Raw genomic sequence first — 20,069 nt, forward strand, 5'->3', positions numbered from 1 at the left:
TCTGTATTGCTGCTTTTTTATACATTCAAGAAGAAACTTGGGGAGATCAAATGGAAAACTTACGTCCTTCAATTTCTTTGATTTTCCTTTTGGGTGCTGATGCAGTGTGTTTTTTGTCAAATTATGTAGATATTTACATTTAGTGCTTAAGGCTAATCTAGTGTTATACTGTTTGACATTGGTTGTGACAGAAAGCTGTAGTTAATTGAGTTTAAAGACAAAAAAAAGAAAAAAGCGCAAACGCCCATAGAGTAGTAAAGTCTGTTTATGGAATAATAAAAAACGGTTCTAAACACTCTAAGAAGAGTAAGTAAATGCAGGCACTTTGGTACTTAGAATGACCGCGGGAACAGGAGTACTTCACTCGTCTGCTGGTTGGGGTGTTAAATGTCTCATCCCTTCTCCTCCACTCGATCAGCGGCGTGTTTCCGCTTCCGCGTCAGATGACTCGTGACATCAGCGCGTGTGTCGTCGATCGGTGCTCACAGCAATCATCAGCAACCATAGCAATGTCAGCCCTATGCATTTCAAGGACAATGTCCTCTTCGTCAGGGGCGCTTTCATTAGGTCTAATGTATTCTATCCCTGTAACTTTCAATTTAGTGGGGTCCTTATTATGTTTACAATTAAAATGTCTAGGGACACTATGGGTCATTAATCCTTTTAAAATATTACCTCTATGTTCTAAAAAGCGGTGCTTAAGGCTTCTTTTGGTCCTTCCTATGTATTGCAGGCTGCATGTGCGATAAGCAACCAGCAATGAAAGCGCCCCTGACGAAGAGGACATTGTCCTTAAAACGCGTAGGGCTAACATTGCTATGGTTGCTGATGTTTACTGTGAGCACTGAGCTACGGAGGATACGTGGGACCGACAGAACTCCTGCACGCCGAGTTTGGAGGGGGAGCAAGTGGCTACCCAAAGCCCAACCCCCGATCGACGACACACGCGCTGACGTCACGAGTCATCTGACGCGGAAGCGGAAACACGTTTTTTATTATTCCATAAACAGACTTTACTACTCTATGGGCTTTGCGCTTTTTTCTCTTTTTTGTCTTTTTTCTATAGTTTCCACCGGTCCTGAGGTTAGTTCCGGTTGCAAAGAAGCTGCATACCCATACTTCATCTGGCATTGGACTCTATATTCGGGAACACGTCTTGTGAAGTATACCATATACCAAGTATCTATTTAATTATTGTTTGCCATTTTTCACTGTGTAACCCTCTTTCTGTATGCATTTATTGGTCATTAAGAAGGAGCGCCAGCTGACACAGTTATTACCAGAGGGTGTTATACCCATCTGCTTTTATCTGTGTTAGCTTACCCCTAAAATTGTTTTTTTGTTAATTGAGTTTAGTCAGCAGAAGACTGCTGTTCCAGTGCAATGACAGTGTTCTCTGACTTGTACTTTTTAATATCTGTATTACGGGTGAATTAGAGATATACAGTAACACTCAAAAATAAAAAAGTAATATCAATCATATACAAGTTGGAAGCATTTTTCAAAAGGTGTGATTATAGTACAAAAACTGAAGCTGGGTGGTAAAATATCCTTACAGAGTTTATGGAGGCTTAATAAATACAGAAGTAGTAAGACTTAGGGGCCTATGCACTAAGCGCCAGAGAAAAAAATCGCCAGGCTCTTTAAATTGCCAGTTTTGACAGTTTTGCTATCATGGTATGCAGAAATCCCAGAATACCTGTGATAACACCATTTGCAAAACTGGCGAGTAGCCAGTGACGTGATATTCGCCTCTCTGAAAAGGGCTCACCCAGTGATTTCTTTCTGATGCAGAGAGAGAGCCGCCTCTCCCTGCGCAAATCTCGCCAGAGATCAAATATTTTTTATATAAAATGTAATACAAGTGTATTGTAGCAGGGGGACTCTGGAGCAGAACCTCATTGATTTGAGGTCCAGGGACCCCCTGCTACCAGAGATACAGAACCCATTATGGGGTGACGGTATCTCCTATGCATTTTATTCCCATGGTCACGTGACACGGGACATTTAAATGCATAGGTGATACCGACACCCCATAATGGAGCCTGTATCTCAGGAAGCAGAGGGTCCCCGGACCTCAAATCAATGAGGTTCTGCTCCGGAGCCCACTGCTACAATACACTAGTATTAAACCCCCCCAAAATTGAACTAATTCATTACCGTAGCGGCTATCTGCTATTGTACTGAAGCTGCTTTAATATCATTTTTATTAATAGTGTGCTGGAGCAGGGGGTCTCCTGACATGAACCACATTGATTTCTGCCATGGGGACCCCTGCTTCCCAAGTTACAGGCCCTGGTATGGGGTGCCGGTATCTCTTCCAGTATTTAAATCCCACAGTCACGTGATGCAGAAGATTTAAAAATAGCAGCGATACCGGCACCCGATGCCCCATACTGGGGCTTGTAACTCAGGAAGCAGGGGGTACCTGAGGCAGAAACCAAAGTAGTTCAGGTCTGGAGACCCCTTGCTTCCACACACTATTAATAAAAATTACATTAAAGCAGTTTCATTGCCTCAGCGGATAGCCGCTAAGGCAATGAAGGGGTTAAGGCACAATAGCAGGTTTATTAAGGGCAGAAGGGTTGAGTGAAGTGGGTACTTGGCCCTTCACTCACCATCTCTGCCCCAAATAAACATTATAATATGTACTAACCACCATTACACAACCCACCCACCCTCTGTGCCCCCATATACAAACATTTTTTTTTCTGCACAGGATTGATGCCAGAGGCCAGCGGGTGTCCCCGGGTGGTCCTCACCAGTGACCGTGGGCCTCCAGGTGGTCCCAGCGGGTTTCCATGGGCCTCAGGTGGTCCCCACAGGTGTCTTGGGGCCCCGCATTGTCCCCGCGGGTGTCTTTTGGTCCTCGGATGGTCCCCACAAGTTCCCGCTGGCCTGCGGTACAATCCTGTTGGGAAAAAATGTTTAACACATTGCAATAAATACACCACCCCCCTCCCAACACATACATTATAGTAATGGGCAAAATTACTATTAGCCTGATATGGATAATAGCTCATTTGCCCATTATTAAATAAAACATTAGCCAGCCAGCATAAATAAAGTAAATAAACCTTTCTACTTACCCCTGCCATCATGAAGGGCATCCTCGTCAGCATACTGCAGGTTCATGTCCTCCGATGCCAGAAAGAATACAAGAAAAAATACAATCTAATAGCCCCTAAACCCTTAATCACCTTAGCAGTTAATAACCGCTATAGTAATTAAGGTGTTAACCCACCCTCCCCAGCTACCCACCAGGAAGACCTAACCACCCACCCTGGGTTTACCCACCCTGTACCCATTGATTGGCATAGCGGTACATCATACACAAATAATATGGCTAAGAAACGCAAAAGAAACAGCGCAAAAAACCTCATAGTGTAGTATGTAAAAAATTATATTGTGATAAAACAGGTGAGTATTGCACGTACATCAGTTTAAAATTTACTAGCAGTACATGTATATGGACATGTTACCAATCAGCAACAGATGGTGGGTAACGGTCTCCTCTCATGTCTCCCTTGGATACTCTCTGCACCGCTCAGACCGCCGTGATGTAGGGCAGCAGCCCTGTGGCGTGGACACAGCAACCCGATGAAATTCGGCTGTCCCACGGAGTACTCACGGCAGCTGTTGCGGGAAAGCAGGCTCTCACTCACTGGCTTTCAGGCGTCTGTCTGCATGTACGGCATCCACTTTGAACGCACGTCAATGACGTCATCAAGTGGTGCCAGTAGCTCTACAGTTTCGGCCGGCCAGAGGAGCAGCGGGTGTAACGGAGATGGAACCGGATAGCAGATAGGGTAAAATCACACAGCGGGTAGTGCTAGGAATGCGCCCTCTTATCCAACACGTTGATACATTATGCCAACATACTAATTTTAAACGTCAATCTAGATTTTATCCTGCACACAGCAAAGGCAGTTTTATAGATTCATTTTTTAATGTCGTTAACAATGAGTTCACCCAAATGGTCAAAGATTTTAAATTTTCAGACATCAAACATAATATGAAGTTCAAAGAACATCAAGCTGGTAAAGAATTACAAGACAATAAGGACCTTATTATAAAACAAGCAGATAAGGGTGGGGGAGTCGTTCTTCAAAATAGAAACGATTATGAAGCAGAGGCATTTCGTATACTTAATGATTCCATTTATTATGGTATACTTCCACAAAACCCCACCAATGATTTTTTATTGGAATTATAAGCTCTTCTTGATGAAGCTGTTGAGTCCACAGTAATTACAAAATTAGAACATCAATTTCTTTATGTTGAATTTCCCAGAATCCTAGTTTATTACCATCTGCCAAAAATACATAAAAATCTGAACAATCCACCTGGCAGACAGATAATTTCCGGCATCAATTCCCTGACGGCAAATTCGTCCCAATATGTGGACTATTTTTTGCAAAAATATGTAAAGGTTTTGCCCTCCTATGTTAAAGATACAACTGCCGTCTTGAATTCATTAAAAACAAAAATATGGAAAGAGAACTACAGATGGGCAACATTTGACGTGCAGTCATTATATACCTGTATCCCCCACAATAAAGGTATTTATGCCATTAGTGAAACATTATCGAAGGATGAAGAATTACATCCCCTTAACTGTGAATTTATTGTAGATGGCATTCAATATATCTTGTCACACAACTATTTTTTATTTATGAACCAATATTACATCCAGTTGTGTGGCACAGCTATGGGGACGCGTTTTGCCCCTAGCTACGCCAACATTTACATGGGAGTATGGGAAAATCTCTTCATTTGGAACAACAATCCATTTGTTAACCATGTGATTAGCTGGCAGAGATATATTGACGACGTCTTATGTATCTGGGAGGGTGATGAGATAATTTTAGATCAATTTAAAATCTATCTCAATTCAAATAACTTTAATTTGAAATTCACCGCAGAGACTCACATAAATGAAATTAACTTTTTGGACCTCAATTTGGAATCCAAAATTGGTTCACACATAAACACCAAAACTTTTTTCAAAAAAGTGGACACGAACAGTTTCCTATTGTCTTCCAGCAACCATAAAAGGTCCTGGATAGACAATATACCTGTGAGTCAATTTATGCGAATTAAACGCAATTGTAGCCAACAAATTGACTTTGAAAATCAATTCATTGTTCTATTTGATAAATTTATAGAACGAGGTTACGATAGAGCTCTTCTAATAATATCATTGGAGAGGGTCTTTAATATGGATAGGGAATCCCTTTTGATTCAAAAAGTTTCCAAACAAGACTCCAAACAACTGATAGATGATAATATAGAAGGTGGTAAAATCAAAATTCCTTTTATTACGGAGTACAATTCAGTAAGCACACAAATTCAGAAAATTGTTAGGAATAACTGGAATATCTTGTGCAATGACCCCATCCTTGGTTCCTTTCTTTTTCCACAGCCTAGTTTTATTTACCGCAAAGCTAAAAGTCTTAAACATTATTTCGCACCTAGTGACATTGGATCTCCAAATATCTCCACATCTGAGACTCCATGGTTGCCAAACAAACCAAGCGGCAACATAGCTGTGGAAAATGTAAAGCTTGTAAAATGCTTAGCTTAGAACGTAAAAAATTTACCTCAAATACTACAAAAGAAAGTTTTGTGGTAAAAGATTGTATATCATGTAAATCAACACATGTAGTATACCTCCTCCAATGTCCATGCGGATACCAGAATGTCGGTCGGACTAAACGTTATCTTAGAGTGAGAATTCTGGAGCATGCTAGAAATATAAGATTGGGATTAGAAAATCACAGTGTTTCCAGACATTTTAAGTTAAAACACAATAGTGACGTTGGTTGTCTTAGATATATTGACATTCAAACTGTTTCTGCAAGACGGCGGGGTGGTGATAGAGATAAAATGCTCTCTAAACAAGAGAGCGTTTGGATCTATAAACTACAAACATTATCCCCGTTGGGATTAAACGAGGAAGTAGATGTCTGGTCTTTATATTAATAATTAATTTCTTTTGGTTTAATGAATCTTTTTAATATATTTATATTGGTTTTAAGTATACTTTTATATATATTTGGTATCTATTATGGTTCTCTACTATAGTTAAATACAAACATATCTCTGTGAAAGGGTTAATCTGTTTTGTCTATATATACATATTTCTCCCTTTTCTACACTTTCTTTTATTTCTGTTAGTACATATATTATGTTTAACATTTAATTTACAGTATAAATTTATGTTTTATTAATACTTGTTTCTTTATATTTTTTAGTATTTTCCATTTGGAGTATTCTATGTTTAATAAAGTTTTTTAATATGTATAGAGGGTTTATCCCTTTAAATTTTCCTTCTCTTGTTTGAGAGGCTGGACTCAAAATAAACAGCCAATCACAGGAGAGGGTTTGGTATATGAAGCGCCCCATTAGAGACCTCCGATATCCCTGACGAAGTACACTCTAAGTACGAAACGCGTTGGATAAGAGGGCGCATTCCTAGCACTACCCGCTGTGTGATTTTATTTCTGCTTTCCGGTTCCATCTCCGTTACACCCGCTGCTCCTCTGGCCGGCCGAGACTGTAGAAATACTAGCGCCACTTGATGACGTCATTGACGCGCGCTCAAAGTGGATGCCGTACATGCAGACAGACGCCTGAAAGCCAGTGAGTGAGAGCCTGCTTTCCCGCAACAGCTGCCGTGAGTACTCCGTGGGACAGCCGAATTTCATCGGGTTGCTGTGTCCACGCCGCGGGGCTGCTGCCCTACATCACGGCGGTCTGAGCGGTGCAGAGAGTATCCAAGGGAGACAGAGAGGAGACTGTTACCCACCATCTGTTGCTGATTGGTAACATGTCCATATACATGTACTGCTAGTAAATTTTAAACTGATGTACGTGCAATACTCACCTGTTTTATCACAATATAATTTTTTACATACTACACTATGAGGTTTTTTGCGCTGTTTCTTTTGTCGTTGTTTCTTTAGCCTTGGTCTGTGGTGCCATTCCACGAATCCAGCAGCATACCCTCACACTTAAAGTAACAGGTTTATATTTAAATTGTATCACTGAATATTCACTGTTTAAGAACATATTTACGATTATTAGAGCGCAGTTCACCCTTTGTTTCTATCACAAATAATATGGGCATGATTAGACACTATAACAGCCAATGGACACCCTAATCAAAAAGCATGAAGGCCAAAAATACACAATAATAAAACATATACACAAGCACCTAAACACCTAAACACCTAAACACCACCATTAAATAAATTAAAGCACTAGCCAACCAATTAAATAAATTAAAGCACTAGCCAACCAATAAATTAATTAATTTTAAACACTAGCCAACAAAACAATTAGTGAATTTAAACCCCTAGCCAACAAATCAATTTTTTAATAAAACCACTAGGCAACACATCAATTAAAACCAGTTGCCAACAAAATAAATTATTAAATGAAAACGCAAAACAATCGGAAAATGACATTAAAACAAGCCATCCAAATTACAAACAATTTAAGTCAAACAATAAACAGAAAAATAAAAAACAACAATCAATAGAAAAAACGCTTTTTCCAAAAAATGCATTGACTATATTTATCTGTACCCTTAACGGCCACAGATCAATACATTATTAGTCAATGCGCAATGAAAAACATAAAAAGAATTAAATACATTCTAAAACCCTGAAAAAAAAAGACATTTACATACATTCAATATTTTTCTTACCTTTAGAAACTTTGACCCTTTGAATCCCGGTGTTTCTGCAAGATGTCGTACTGTGACATCATCATAGTCAATCCAACGTCATCCACCTTGAAGATCCGGAACAGGTAACAAAATTCTTCTTTCTTTTATCTTCTATCACTGTCTTCTTTCTTCATCTGTCATTATTTCTTTATTTTCTTTAATCTTCTATCTTCATCTGTCAATCCAAAACCCAATGGCAAATCCAGAACAGGATGTTCTCTTATCGTCTTCTTCCTGTTAAATTAGGCGTCCATGCCTTATATAGGGCCTGTGATGTCACATTTTCAGGTTAGATGTACAGCTCCAATCTGATTGGACGCTGTATCATTTGTCCGCTTCTTCTTTGTTTAGGATGTGACAACATCTCTAAGGGAGGTACGTCACATGCTTCAAACCGCATGGCTATATATTGAAGACAATCCCATTGGTTGCAGTACCATGTGATAGGTTACATTAGTTCAAAAGGATGTTGTGATGTCACTTTAATGGATGATGTCACATCCTTTAGAACTAATGTAATTTATCACATGGTTCAGCAACCAATGGGATTATCTTCAATCCCATTGGGTGTAATACCATGTGACATAGCCATGTGGTTTGAAGGATATGACGTACATCCCTTGGAGATGACGTCACATCCTTAACAAAAAAAAGGAGGCGGGCACATGATACAGCATCCAATCAGATTGGAGCTGTACATCTGACCTGAAAATGTGACGTTAAAGGCCCTATATAAGGCCTGGATGCCTCATTTAACAGGAAGAAGATGACGAGAGAACATCCTGTTCTGGATTTACTATTGGTTTTGGATTGACAGTTGAAGATAGAAGATTAAAGAAATGAAAGAAATAATGACAGATGAAGAAAAAAGACGGTGATAGAGGATTAAAGAAAGAAGAATTTTGTTACCTGTTCCGGATCTTCAAGGTGGATGGCGATGGATTGACTTTGATGACGTCGCGGTATGAGAGCTTGCAGACTCGCCAAGATTCGGAGGGTAAACGTTTCTAAAGGTTAGAAAAATATTGAATGTATGTAATTTTATTTTAACAGGTTTTTTTAATTGTATTTGTTTGTTTTAATGTTTTTCATTGCCCAATGACTGATAATGTATTGATCTGTGCCCATTTAGGATATAGATACATTTTATTACAGACAATGCATTTTTTGGCAAATGCTTATTTTCTATTGATTGTTATTTTTTCGATTTCTGCTTATTGTTTGGATTAAATGGATTTGAATTTGGATATCTTGTGTTTAGTACATTTTAGTATTGGTTATCGTTTTTAATTATTTATTTGTTTTGTTGGCTAGTGGATTTATTTGTTTCATAGTTTGCTTGGATAGTTGTTTGTTTAATTGTATTGTTTTGGAATAGCATTGTTATAATGTAGCTATTTTGGTGACAGATAATTATTTGTGATGTGTACTATTAGGCTATTTAGTTCTTTTATTTTTGGGGTGTTTAGGTGCTTCTGTATTTATGTGATTATTGTGTATTTTTGGCATTCATTATTTTTATTAGGTTGACCATTGAGTGATATAGTGACTTAACATGACCATATTATATGAGTATGATTCCACCTTTCCAATCAATGGGTACAGGTGGGGGGTATAGTGTGTCCGGGGTTGGTGCTTAGGCCTTTCAGGTGGGTAGCGTGGGACGGGGTTAACCCCTTAATTACTTTAGCAGTTATTAACTGGTGATTAAGGGGTTAGGGGCTATTAGAATGTATTTGTTCATGTATTCTTTCTGGCATTGAGGACATGGACCTGGAGTATGCTGACGAGGATGTCCTTCATGATGGCAGGGGTAAGTGGAAAGGTTTATTTACTTTATTTATGCTGGCTTGCTAATGTTTTATTTTATAATGGGCAAATGAGCTATTATCCATATCTGGATAATAGTAATTTTGACCATTACTGTACTGTATGTATTGGGGGGTGGGGGATTATTTATTTGAATGTATGTATATATACAAAAGAGAAGAGACACATCAATCTAATAGATTAATAATACCACATATAAATCGGAGGGTATTAACCCTTACAATCTATCTGTCCCTGACTCTACCTGCTGCCAATTAGGTCTACAGCTCCACAAGCTGTAAAGGGTTAGATACCAGAAGAATTACCTAGGTGCATGGGGAGACAAGAAAGAGAAAAAACATAGGGTAGTATGTCTGGAAATGTAACCCCTTAATTGGTAAGATATGCACTTACAGCGTTTCTTGTAATTCAGGCCTTTTATCCACCCAGGGATCTGGAACTATGTAAGTACTCTGGGAACATTTCCTGGATCTGTATCTTCAGATATTCTGCAACAATTCTTCACTGCCAAACCTCCTTCTCATAGGTTAGGGTATATATATGGGGAGGTAAAGAACACACAGAATAGTGTAACACTGTTTAATATAAAAACTTAATAGATCATAATAGGTAAAAAAACTCACACATTGTGAGGTCTTTAAAAGCAATTGAGAATGTCAGAGTATCTCACACTCATCAAATCTACCGGCTCCCGGCTGGGCTTACAGCATTCACTGTTCCTTTGATAGTGTCCCTATACACCTCTACTATTCTCTTGGTGTATAGTGTCTTATGCTCTAATTGCACAGTTACAGACAGTCCATGTATTTGGATCCAGGGTACTTCTCGTAACCCTCCTGGTACTCACGGTACTCGCGGGGTCTTGGTGCACTAGCAATGTGCTTCGTTGTATTCCCTCATGGCACTCCTGGTTGTTGCTGCTTCCCAGTATGTAACTCTCTGAGCCTCCTGGGCTCCTCCGTTGCCTCTGCGCGGCGTGATGAAGTCACTCCGTCTCGCGTGAACACCGCGCTCCCGCTTGTGATGTCACAGATGCTGGTAGTCCTCACAGGATCAGAGTGTGTCTCCTGCCAACTCGTGAACAATACAATAAACACCCCCTACGCGTTTCTCCTTTACGGCTTTGTCAGGGGCTGATCAAAGTCAATCTAACGCCACCCACCTTGAAGATCCGGAACAGGTAACAAAATTCTATCGGCATCTGTGACAGGCTGGGGTGCCTGTATTTTTCTACAATACAGAATAATTTTGAATATCATTCCTGGTGTGCTGTCTCCTCATTACTGGACTCCAATTTGGTAATATCTCCATTATATATATATATATATATATATATATATATATATGCATGCAAATACAACTGTATGCTCATCTGCATGTCTTAGGAAGGTCTGCAACCCCGCCTTTCCCCATCATCACCCAGCATACCGCACTTCCACTGCAGCAAGGGATTCTGGGAAATGACATGCAAATGAGCACACAGTGTAACTTTTTGCCTCAAAAACCATTTTTAACATGGTTCCCAATAGGCTTAAGCTTGCTGCATGGTCACAGCTTTGAGCACAGCCAGGGTTAAGGTGCATACCCAGAAAACCACCCACAGACAGCTGTTTCGACCTTGATGGGTCTCATCAGTGTGGGGTTGATTTTAACTGGGTATGCATGAGAAGATATGGGATAGGCTATACATATGTATATACTGTATGGAAGTGCTGTATGCTGGGTGATGATGGGGAAAGGCGGGGTTGCAGACCTGCCTAAGACATGCAGATGAGCATACAGTTGTATTTGCATATTTGCTTTTCTGTGGAGGGTTTTTGTCACTTTTTTTACTCACCATAACTTAACTCAGTATTATGGTATATATATATATATATATATATATATATATATATATATAAATATATATATATATATATATATATATATACATATATATAAATGAAACAAGGCAGCAGGCACTCTGTAAACACTGAAACACTGATGCTTATCCCATATGCGATATTGATATAGCAGATATTACCAGATCTTCATCCGGAAAGAAGAGACAACACCTGAGGAAAGTCACGTGTAGCTGACCGAAACGTCGGATGTAGTGCCTTGGTTTCTTGTTACCTCAATAAATTGACGCTGTCTCTTCTTTCCGGATGAAGATCTGGTAATATCTGCTATATATATATATATATATATATATATATATATATATATATATATATATATATATATATATATATATTTATTTTTTCTTAGGCTCAGTATTGGTACTGAAGACCAGCGAGGACCCCGGTCAAACACGGGTACCACCTAGGGACCCTCGGACACCCATGGGGACCACCCGAGGGCCCCCAGACACCCACTGGGACCACCCAGGGCCCCCAGGACACCTGCAGGGACCTCCTGGAGGCCCACGGACACTCACAGGGACCACCCAGGGACCCCCATCGGCCTCGGTTATCAATCCTGTGTATAAAAAATAAAAAAATGCTTTGTGTTAGGGGGAAAAATGGTTGGTGTGTTGTGTATTGGTGGTTAGTACATATTGTAATGTTTATTGGGGCCAGAGGGGTAAGTGAAGGGCCAAGTACCCACTTCACTCACCCCTTCTGCCCCCAATAAAGCTTCTGTTGTTCCTTAACCCCTTCACTGCCTCAGCGGTTAGCCGCTAAGGTAATGAATTTGCCTGTACTGTAAATGCATTTTTATTGCATGGGATTCATGCCAGGTGTCTCTGGTGCTGATATTAATGGGTATTAGCTCCAGAGACTTCCGTCATCAATCCGATGCAGGAAAAGTCCCCTCTCGCCGCTTATCGCAGCTTCTCACCACCTTCCTGCCAACTTTTCCTGGCGGGAGGATTTTGAGAGGAAATCTCTATTTTAGAGCCACGATTAGCCTCGATAAGCTAATCGGGACTACTAGAATTGCACGAGTTTGAAAACCTGCTGAAAAGGGCTTTTATCGCCGACTTATTGGGGCTTACTGAATAGCAGTAGGATTTTTTTTGTCGAAAAGCCTAGATAAGTGGCTTATCGGCGCTTAGTGCATAGGCCCCATAATGTCTTCGTTGTCGCAGCCACTCGTGGTCACTCAACTGACTCATGGCACCGAAGGATTAACACTGCTGGGGTTCCCATTCAAAAGCATGGACCCCCGCAGTGCGATAGCAGCAGACACTATCCCTGGTGCCGTTAGCTTTTGCTTGTTCATCTATGCAGCTGGCGACAGTAAGTCTTACTACATCTGTACAGTAAACTGATTTAAATCTCCTTGCGACAGGCACACATACTGTATATAAAAATACATTTAAATAAACAAGTATCAAATGAGGACTGTGAGGGTTATTCATTATTCAGTGTTGATAAGGCACTACAGCACAGAAAATTCTATTTATGTCCATGGGAGTGTCCGATTTGTACTTTCACACTTTAATAAATACCTCCTACAGCTCTACAGATCAAGGCCAGTGGTATTTATTTCCTCAATTTGTCAAATAATACAAAAGACAGTATTATTTAGATAATGGAGGTTGGCATACAGTATTGAAGAAGCAAAAATAGCTGGGTTGTTTTTTCCACCAGAACCAAAGGCTGCAAAATGAAATAGGAAGTCAAGAAATATACAGGAAATTACTGTATCTAATATAAAGTGTCAAAAAACAACTGGCAGTATACTGTATCAGTAGAATAATAATCAATGATTATTCAATATTAATTTAGCTCTTGATGATTCAATTTTGGATTTAATTGTGAAGTTGCAGCCCTTTTTTAGTAACGCATATTATTGCAATGCTGCAGATTTTTTTATACACATATAATAAAATTATTTGAATATTATAACATATACACGATATAGTGCTACATGTGTGAGAGAAAAATTACATGTTTTAAAACAGATGTACGAGTCCTTTTAATTTTCTACTTGATCCAATTACTTCCTGTTTTGCTTTTGTGATACATGGACAGTTAAAAGGTAGATGCCATTCACCCTCTAATGCTTGGGTCAAAATAATTAAACACAAAGACAGACAAACAACCATATACAGCTTAGGACAAATAGAAAAACAGGATTAAAAAGAATAAAAATGTATTTAAACTATATATATATATATGAAAAAGAGTAATATATGTATTAGTCATTATTTTTAAGTTCTACGTGACCTCCTAAACCACTCACCTATGTTAAATGTAACATCTTTATACTTGTCAGGGTAAAACTCGGAGTTGCCTATGAAGAGCCCATCTTGTACCCATAATTTACTTTTCCACTGCCTTGTTTTCTGTTAAAGGGAGGGTATAAATAAAAAACGCAAATTTGACAAAAAAAATATTTTTTTGTTTTCTTTATTCCTAATTGCATTGCTTTAAAAAAAAATTAAAAATCTAAAGTATGGTCTGCGAAGGTGGGGTTTCATACTATAAATTTATAGCAATAAAATGTATTTTCTGGCTGTTAGAATGAATACATTATATTGAATACATTCAATATCAAGGAAAGTTTTTACATATAATATTTATTGTAAATTCCACTATGGGTCCATATTTCCAAATAAAAAACCTGGGGTCTTTGTTGGTTTTAATTAGATATGGGTGAACCAGTCCAAATCCATTTCCCGGATTTTCCCGGGTTTTCCATTCACAATCCGTTCCGCGTTGTAAAGTCCACCGACGGATTGTTACAGTTTCAATCCACGTGAAATAATCCAAAACTACAATTGGATACAATCCGCTGGTAAATGTTAACAATCCATCTGCGGATTCTGTAGTCCTATGGATTTTAAGAATCCAATCCGCGAATTCAGCAATCCGCATCGTAGATTGGATTCTTAAAATCCGTAAAAGGATTGCAGAATATGTGGATTGATTGTTGTTGTAGAAAAAATCCGCAAAAGGTGAATCGCTATTTTTGAGACTGATCAGCAGAAATACGCGAACCAAAGAAACCGGTCGATCAGAGGCAAGAAAAATTTGCCCATCTTTTGTTTTCATTTTAGAGACCTTTGACACAATCTTTAGTTCCATCCAAGAACCCATTTACTGATTTACTATAGCATTTACATTCCCTGATTAGAAGCAACATTATGTAGATAACTCTCGATTTTTATCCTAACTCTCTTCCTATTTTGGGCAAATGTGTGGGAAGTTATATGATGTCAAAGATTGGAGCAAACCTGTGAAAATGTATTTAGACTCAGAGACACTTCTTAAACATGGCTCACACATGGCTTCTCCATTTTGGCTTTCTACTGCACCGACACACTTTATTCGAGCAAATACCCAGTATGTACCTGGCAGATACCTGGAATGCGCCGCTCCTCACCTCTGACAAGCCCCGTTGCGTTTGCCTTCCCAGCCTGGGTTCATGCCTGGCTGACGGGCGGCTGATCTGTTAAATGATAATGATTAGGATTTAATAGGCTGCAATGCTTCGCGTGTCTACCAGATGGCATAAATTCATGAATTGTAATGCAGTATATATATATATATACTGTGCAGTATTGCAGCCAGCGGGAATAAAATGCTTCAATCCCTGCCTGGAAAATAACCCAATGCACTCGGGCAGAAAACAGTCACAAACCTCAATACACCCGGGTATACCCGAATTTGTGGGACTAGCCGAGCTCGAATAAAGTGTGTCGCCAGTGTATTTGTAAAATAAATCATGACACAGTGTAATATGTCATGTGTTGTTGTTCATCTGAGGTTGTATTTACCTAATTTTAAGACCTGCTAAGGAGCAGATGATTGTTATTATGTCCTGATATGTAAAACCATAGAATTCAAAGAGAGTGTACTTTCTTTTTCACACCACTGTATATATATTTACTCTGTGCCCAGGACATACTTGAAAACGAGAAGTAACTCTCAATGTATTACTTCCTGGTAAAATATTTTATAAATAAATAAATATACACAGTATATAGCATATATATATATATATAGCAAATAAAAAGATCACCTGTGAGCACATTCACATATCTTAGGCAGGTCTGCAAACCTGCTTTTCACCATTATCCCCAGCACACAGTGCTTCCACTGCAGCAAGGGATTCTGGAGCACTCCCTTGAGAAAGGTCCTGTTTGGAGGACCGAAACGTCGGTGATTGTGCCAGTTTTTCTTCAATATACCTTATACACAGATTTATTGGGTGTGCTGACTCTGCCTTGCTGTGGGGTCCTGGGATACAAGGTTTGCCTGGTAAGGAGTTATATATATATACAGCTCAACCCTGTTATAACGCGATCCATTACAATGCGAATCCACTTATAACGTGATGCAAGCGTGGCTCCCAATTTTCGAATTTATGATGATGATTATTGGTGTCTTAAATACTTTATTGTACAATGCATACACATGTACATTATTTCTAATGTGATCCGTTTGTGATTCTTTGGACCCCAAGCACAGCGTTATAAGGGGTTTGAGATATATATATATATATATATATATATATATATATATATATATATATATATAAATATATATATATATATACATATATATACAGGTAAACCCCGTTATAGCGCAGTCCTCGGGGTCCACCCCGAGACCACCGCGTTAGTAACGGGGTCGCGCTAATTTTAAAAAAAAATGGCCGCCGCGTGCCTGATCGGGAGGGAGGGAGTGAGGAGGGAAGGTGTACGCCAGGATCGGGTACCCCGCGGCATCTGCTGTACAGTAGAAGCAACTCTTATTCTAACAAAACCAGTGGCAATTCCCCAAAAAAACCAGGAAACACCCAGGTACATTCTGAATACATGCCTTAAACTTTCCTTAAACTAGCCCTAGCATTTCTGCATTGATTAATGGCCTATCAGATTAACAGCGGGGGTCCCTGGCAGTCCCATTCAAACTGAATTGGACTGCCAGGGATCCCTGCTGTGTTAATCCTATGGCTTGTTAGTCAATGCAGAAATGCCTTAAACGTGCCTCAAACTAGCCCAGAACATACCCAGCACATACCCAGCACATTCCCAGAATGTAACCCGGCTAGTTTACGGCAAATGTTAGAATAAACGTTGCCTCTACTGTATGTCCCATATCAGGGCCTGGTGATCGTCAGCTGCGGTACAGATATGGCAGGAGGAGTGCGGGGCCCAGGCGATGCCATTGACGCAGGCGCGGTGGTTGTTGAGCCTCGCCATGGGGGTGCACGGTACGCGCACTTCCAGGATGACGACCTCCATCCCGTCCATGGCCATGGTGGCCAGGTAGTTGGGGTCCTGCTTGTTCCAGCACAGCCGGAGCAGCGGGTGGTGCTGCGGGTTTTCGTAGATGATGGTGCTGTGCTCCAGGTGCCGCAGGTCTAACATCCACACCGAGCCGTCGGCCCCCACCGAGGCAAACATGTCCCGGCCCCCGCCCGTGCGGCTGAATGCGATGTCGTACACCTCTTTGTCGTGGGCAATCAGCTGTGTCTTCATGTGGCCGGACACCAGGTTCACTCTGCCCAGCACCTGCCCGGTCTCCAAGCCCCAGATAGTGCAGGCTGTGTCAATGCTGGACGTGCCCAGCAGGTTGGGGTCCACTTCGTTCCAATCGAAGGAGGTCAGGGGGGCGCAGAAGTCAGAGTTTTTGTTGTTGTTCAGTAAACACTCCAGGCGCGTCTCTGTCTCCCCCACCCTCCAGATGCGCAGGTAGTCCCCGCTGGTGGCTAGCAGGTCGGGATACACCCCCTTGGTGTCAGGGCTCCACATGAGCTTGGTGGTGGGATACGGGTGGTCGAAAGTGTTTCTGCAAATAAACTCCGGCTGCACAGTGTGCAGTGAGAGTGTGTGCAGTGAGAGTGTGTGCAGTGTAAAGTGTGTGCAGTGCGGTGTGTGCAGTGCGGTGTGTGCAGTGTGCAGCGAGAGTGAGTGCTGGGAGTGTGTGCAGTGTGCTGTGAGCAGTGTGTAGTGTGTGCACAGTGAGCAGTGTAGAGTGTGTGCAGTGTGTGCAGTGTAGAGTGTGTGCAGTGTGTGCAGTGTAGAGTGTGTGCAGTGTGTGCAGTGTAGAGTGTGTGCAGTGAGTGCTGGGAGTGTGTGCAGTGTGTGTGCAGTGTGTGTGCAGTGTGTGTGCAGTGTGTGTTATAACCGATTTCGCGGTATAACAGGGCGCGCTATAACGGGGTTTACCTGTATATACACACAGTATATACATTTAGAATATATAAATGAAAATAAATATGTTTACTTTTATGTAAAAATATATTCAGGTTTCTATATTAATGAATCCTCAGGATTCAAAATACCCAGTTGGAAGTAATATAGTAATATGACAAATGGGAAAACGAAATCATAATTTTTACTACATTGATTCCATTCTATTTTAATTAACAATAAGGGGCCTATTCAATAAGCCTCGATGACCGACTAATCGAGGCCTTTTCGGCCAAAATGCCTACTGCTATTCAGTAAGCTTCGATAAGTGGGCGATAAAGCCATGTAACACCATTGTTTGCTTCCGTCCAAAACACATCGCCAGGTGAGTGGCGATAAGCCACTTATAAGCAGCTTTTGAAACTCGTGCAATTCTAGTAGCCTTGATTTGTTTATACCGCTATGGTAATGAAGGGGTTAACCCCTCCCACTACCACACGGTAGGCCTAAACATCCATCACCCAATCCCTCTACCCACATTAAACAAATATACACACAACAACCCTACTACCCACCTCTTCTACCCCCAACAATCCCCGATTGGATGCTCAGACAGACGAGGGAGTGGTGAGATTGCTACTCACCACACTGGAACACTGTCTGTTCTATCTTGCCTGTAGATCAGCACCTAAGTGTAAGCCTCCATTTTTGAGATTCACTGATAAATTGTATTTTTATGTTTGATCTACACTGTGGGTCTGTCTTTCTATCATTGAGATACACTGGACCACCTGCATCTTACCAAGTCAGAGACAACATTTCCACTGTTTGGGATTCGGCCTCATTTTTCTGCTCCCTTGTGAGTAGGAACTGTATAGGTTTTTTGTTCACTTTAATATTTTTTGTACTCTTGGAACAGTCTTTTTTAATGTTTAAGTGGAGGTCCTTGCTTCTTATTTATTTTTGCACTGTTGCACTATTTTAGTGTTGTAGATTTATCACGTCTGCACTTTTATTAATTTTTATTATATATTATATTTGTGTGTCACACTTATATCACTGGGTTTAACAGGGAGTGTCATCCAGTGTTTTTGTTTTATCATATACCATCCTGAGGAAGACTTCTGGCAAAACACATTGAGTTGAGAGGAGAGAGGGAGGTCAGACCAGAAGTAACGTGCTTGCAGAAATCGTTTACTGGAAGTGACGAAAGACACCCGAGGCAGAGCCAACTGGGCTGCTCGTGGCATTATACGGACCTTCATGGTGCAAGTATCGATATGTACACCTCCTATTTGATGATATGTGCATTTTTTTTAAAATGCGATTGTAACAGCCTATTTCTTGCTGTAAGATTTTAATATAGTTTTGATATACTATACCATATTTTGTTCTCTGTTTTTTGGAGTATCACATGGTTCCATACACTGGAGAATATTAAACACACATTAAAGATATTAAGAGTGCCCATTTTCTATCGGAATCATGTGAATTCTAATATCACTAGTGTATAGTCAATTTATGGCACTATATTCTTCTCTTAGCGATCTTTTCTTTCATGATCTGATTTGTAGATGCTTTCCCATCCATTGGAAGAAGCACTTAACGAAGTTTTATTTAAGTTGGAGCAGCAACCTTTGTGAATAATTGCAACCAATTTCTATGTTGGATTCATAAACACTTTTATTGTCTTTTGTATATTTTCACATATTCTTCACAAATATTGTTTTATTAGATTTATTGACAACTTTTATTTTCATACGCTAGTGCTAGCTCCTCTAAGAATATTTTTTACATCTACAAAAAAAAAAATGCAATAAGCAATTTATCATAACATATAGTCTTCACCTAGGCTCATCCACACCGGTAGGCTATGTCCATAGAGCCTCAGCCCTCGCTCCTCCGCGCTGATGCTGAGGCTTGCTTGCATGGTCAGGAGCGATCCCATGGACTGGCAGACGAGCCAGCATGCGCGATCGGGGGGCTGGGGGAAGCGGGGCAGTGACGTCGCTGGGCTCGCGTGAGCCCCCTCTAAAGACATCCTCATTGAGGATGCAGGGGCTCAGCGCGGAGCGTCCGCGCGGCTCAGCGCGGCTTCCCCTGCTATGGACGTAGCCTTAGTTTAACACAGCTTTAATAAGGCCCATCAATGCAATAATTTATTCCAGTCCACTCGCTGATATATTTTCTTATGACATATCTTCCCTTCTAGTGTTTTAATATATATTATCGGTCTTTTTTTCCTGCCCAAAGCATGGAAATTAAATACACCTGATTATATCTCTACAGTATGCAAAGATTTTGAGCCATATGTAAAAAGTGAATAAACTTGCATATTGCTCTTAAAACAAGTAAAAAATTGAATCGTTGTGATACTGCTTCACTTTGCGTCAATCCATGAAGGTTGCATAGCTTCCATTTTACTCCACT

The 20,069-nt window shown here is 40.3% G+C and overlaps 1 protein-coding gene and 1 pseudogene across 2 annotated transcripts in view; one reads left to right on the plus strand and one right to left on the minus strand.

Moving 5' to 3' along the window:
* Positions 1-20,069, plus strand: part of ADCY2 (adenylate cyclase 2) — a 1,451,375-nt gene that overhangs the window by 855,864 nt on the left and 575,442 nt on the right. The window lies entirely within an intron of this gene.
* On the minus strand, positions 16,587-17,306 carry LOC142488657 (DDB1- and CUL4-associated factor 7 pseudogene; annotated as a pseudogene).

The sequence above is a fragment of the Ascaphus truei genome, chromosome 2, assembly GCF_040206685.1.
Source record: "Ascaphus truei isolate aAscTru1 chromosome 2, aAscTru1.hap1, whole genome shotgun sequence".
NCBI lineage: Eukaryota > Metazoa > Chordata > Amphibia > Anura > Ascaphidae > Ascaphus > Ascaphus truei.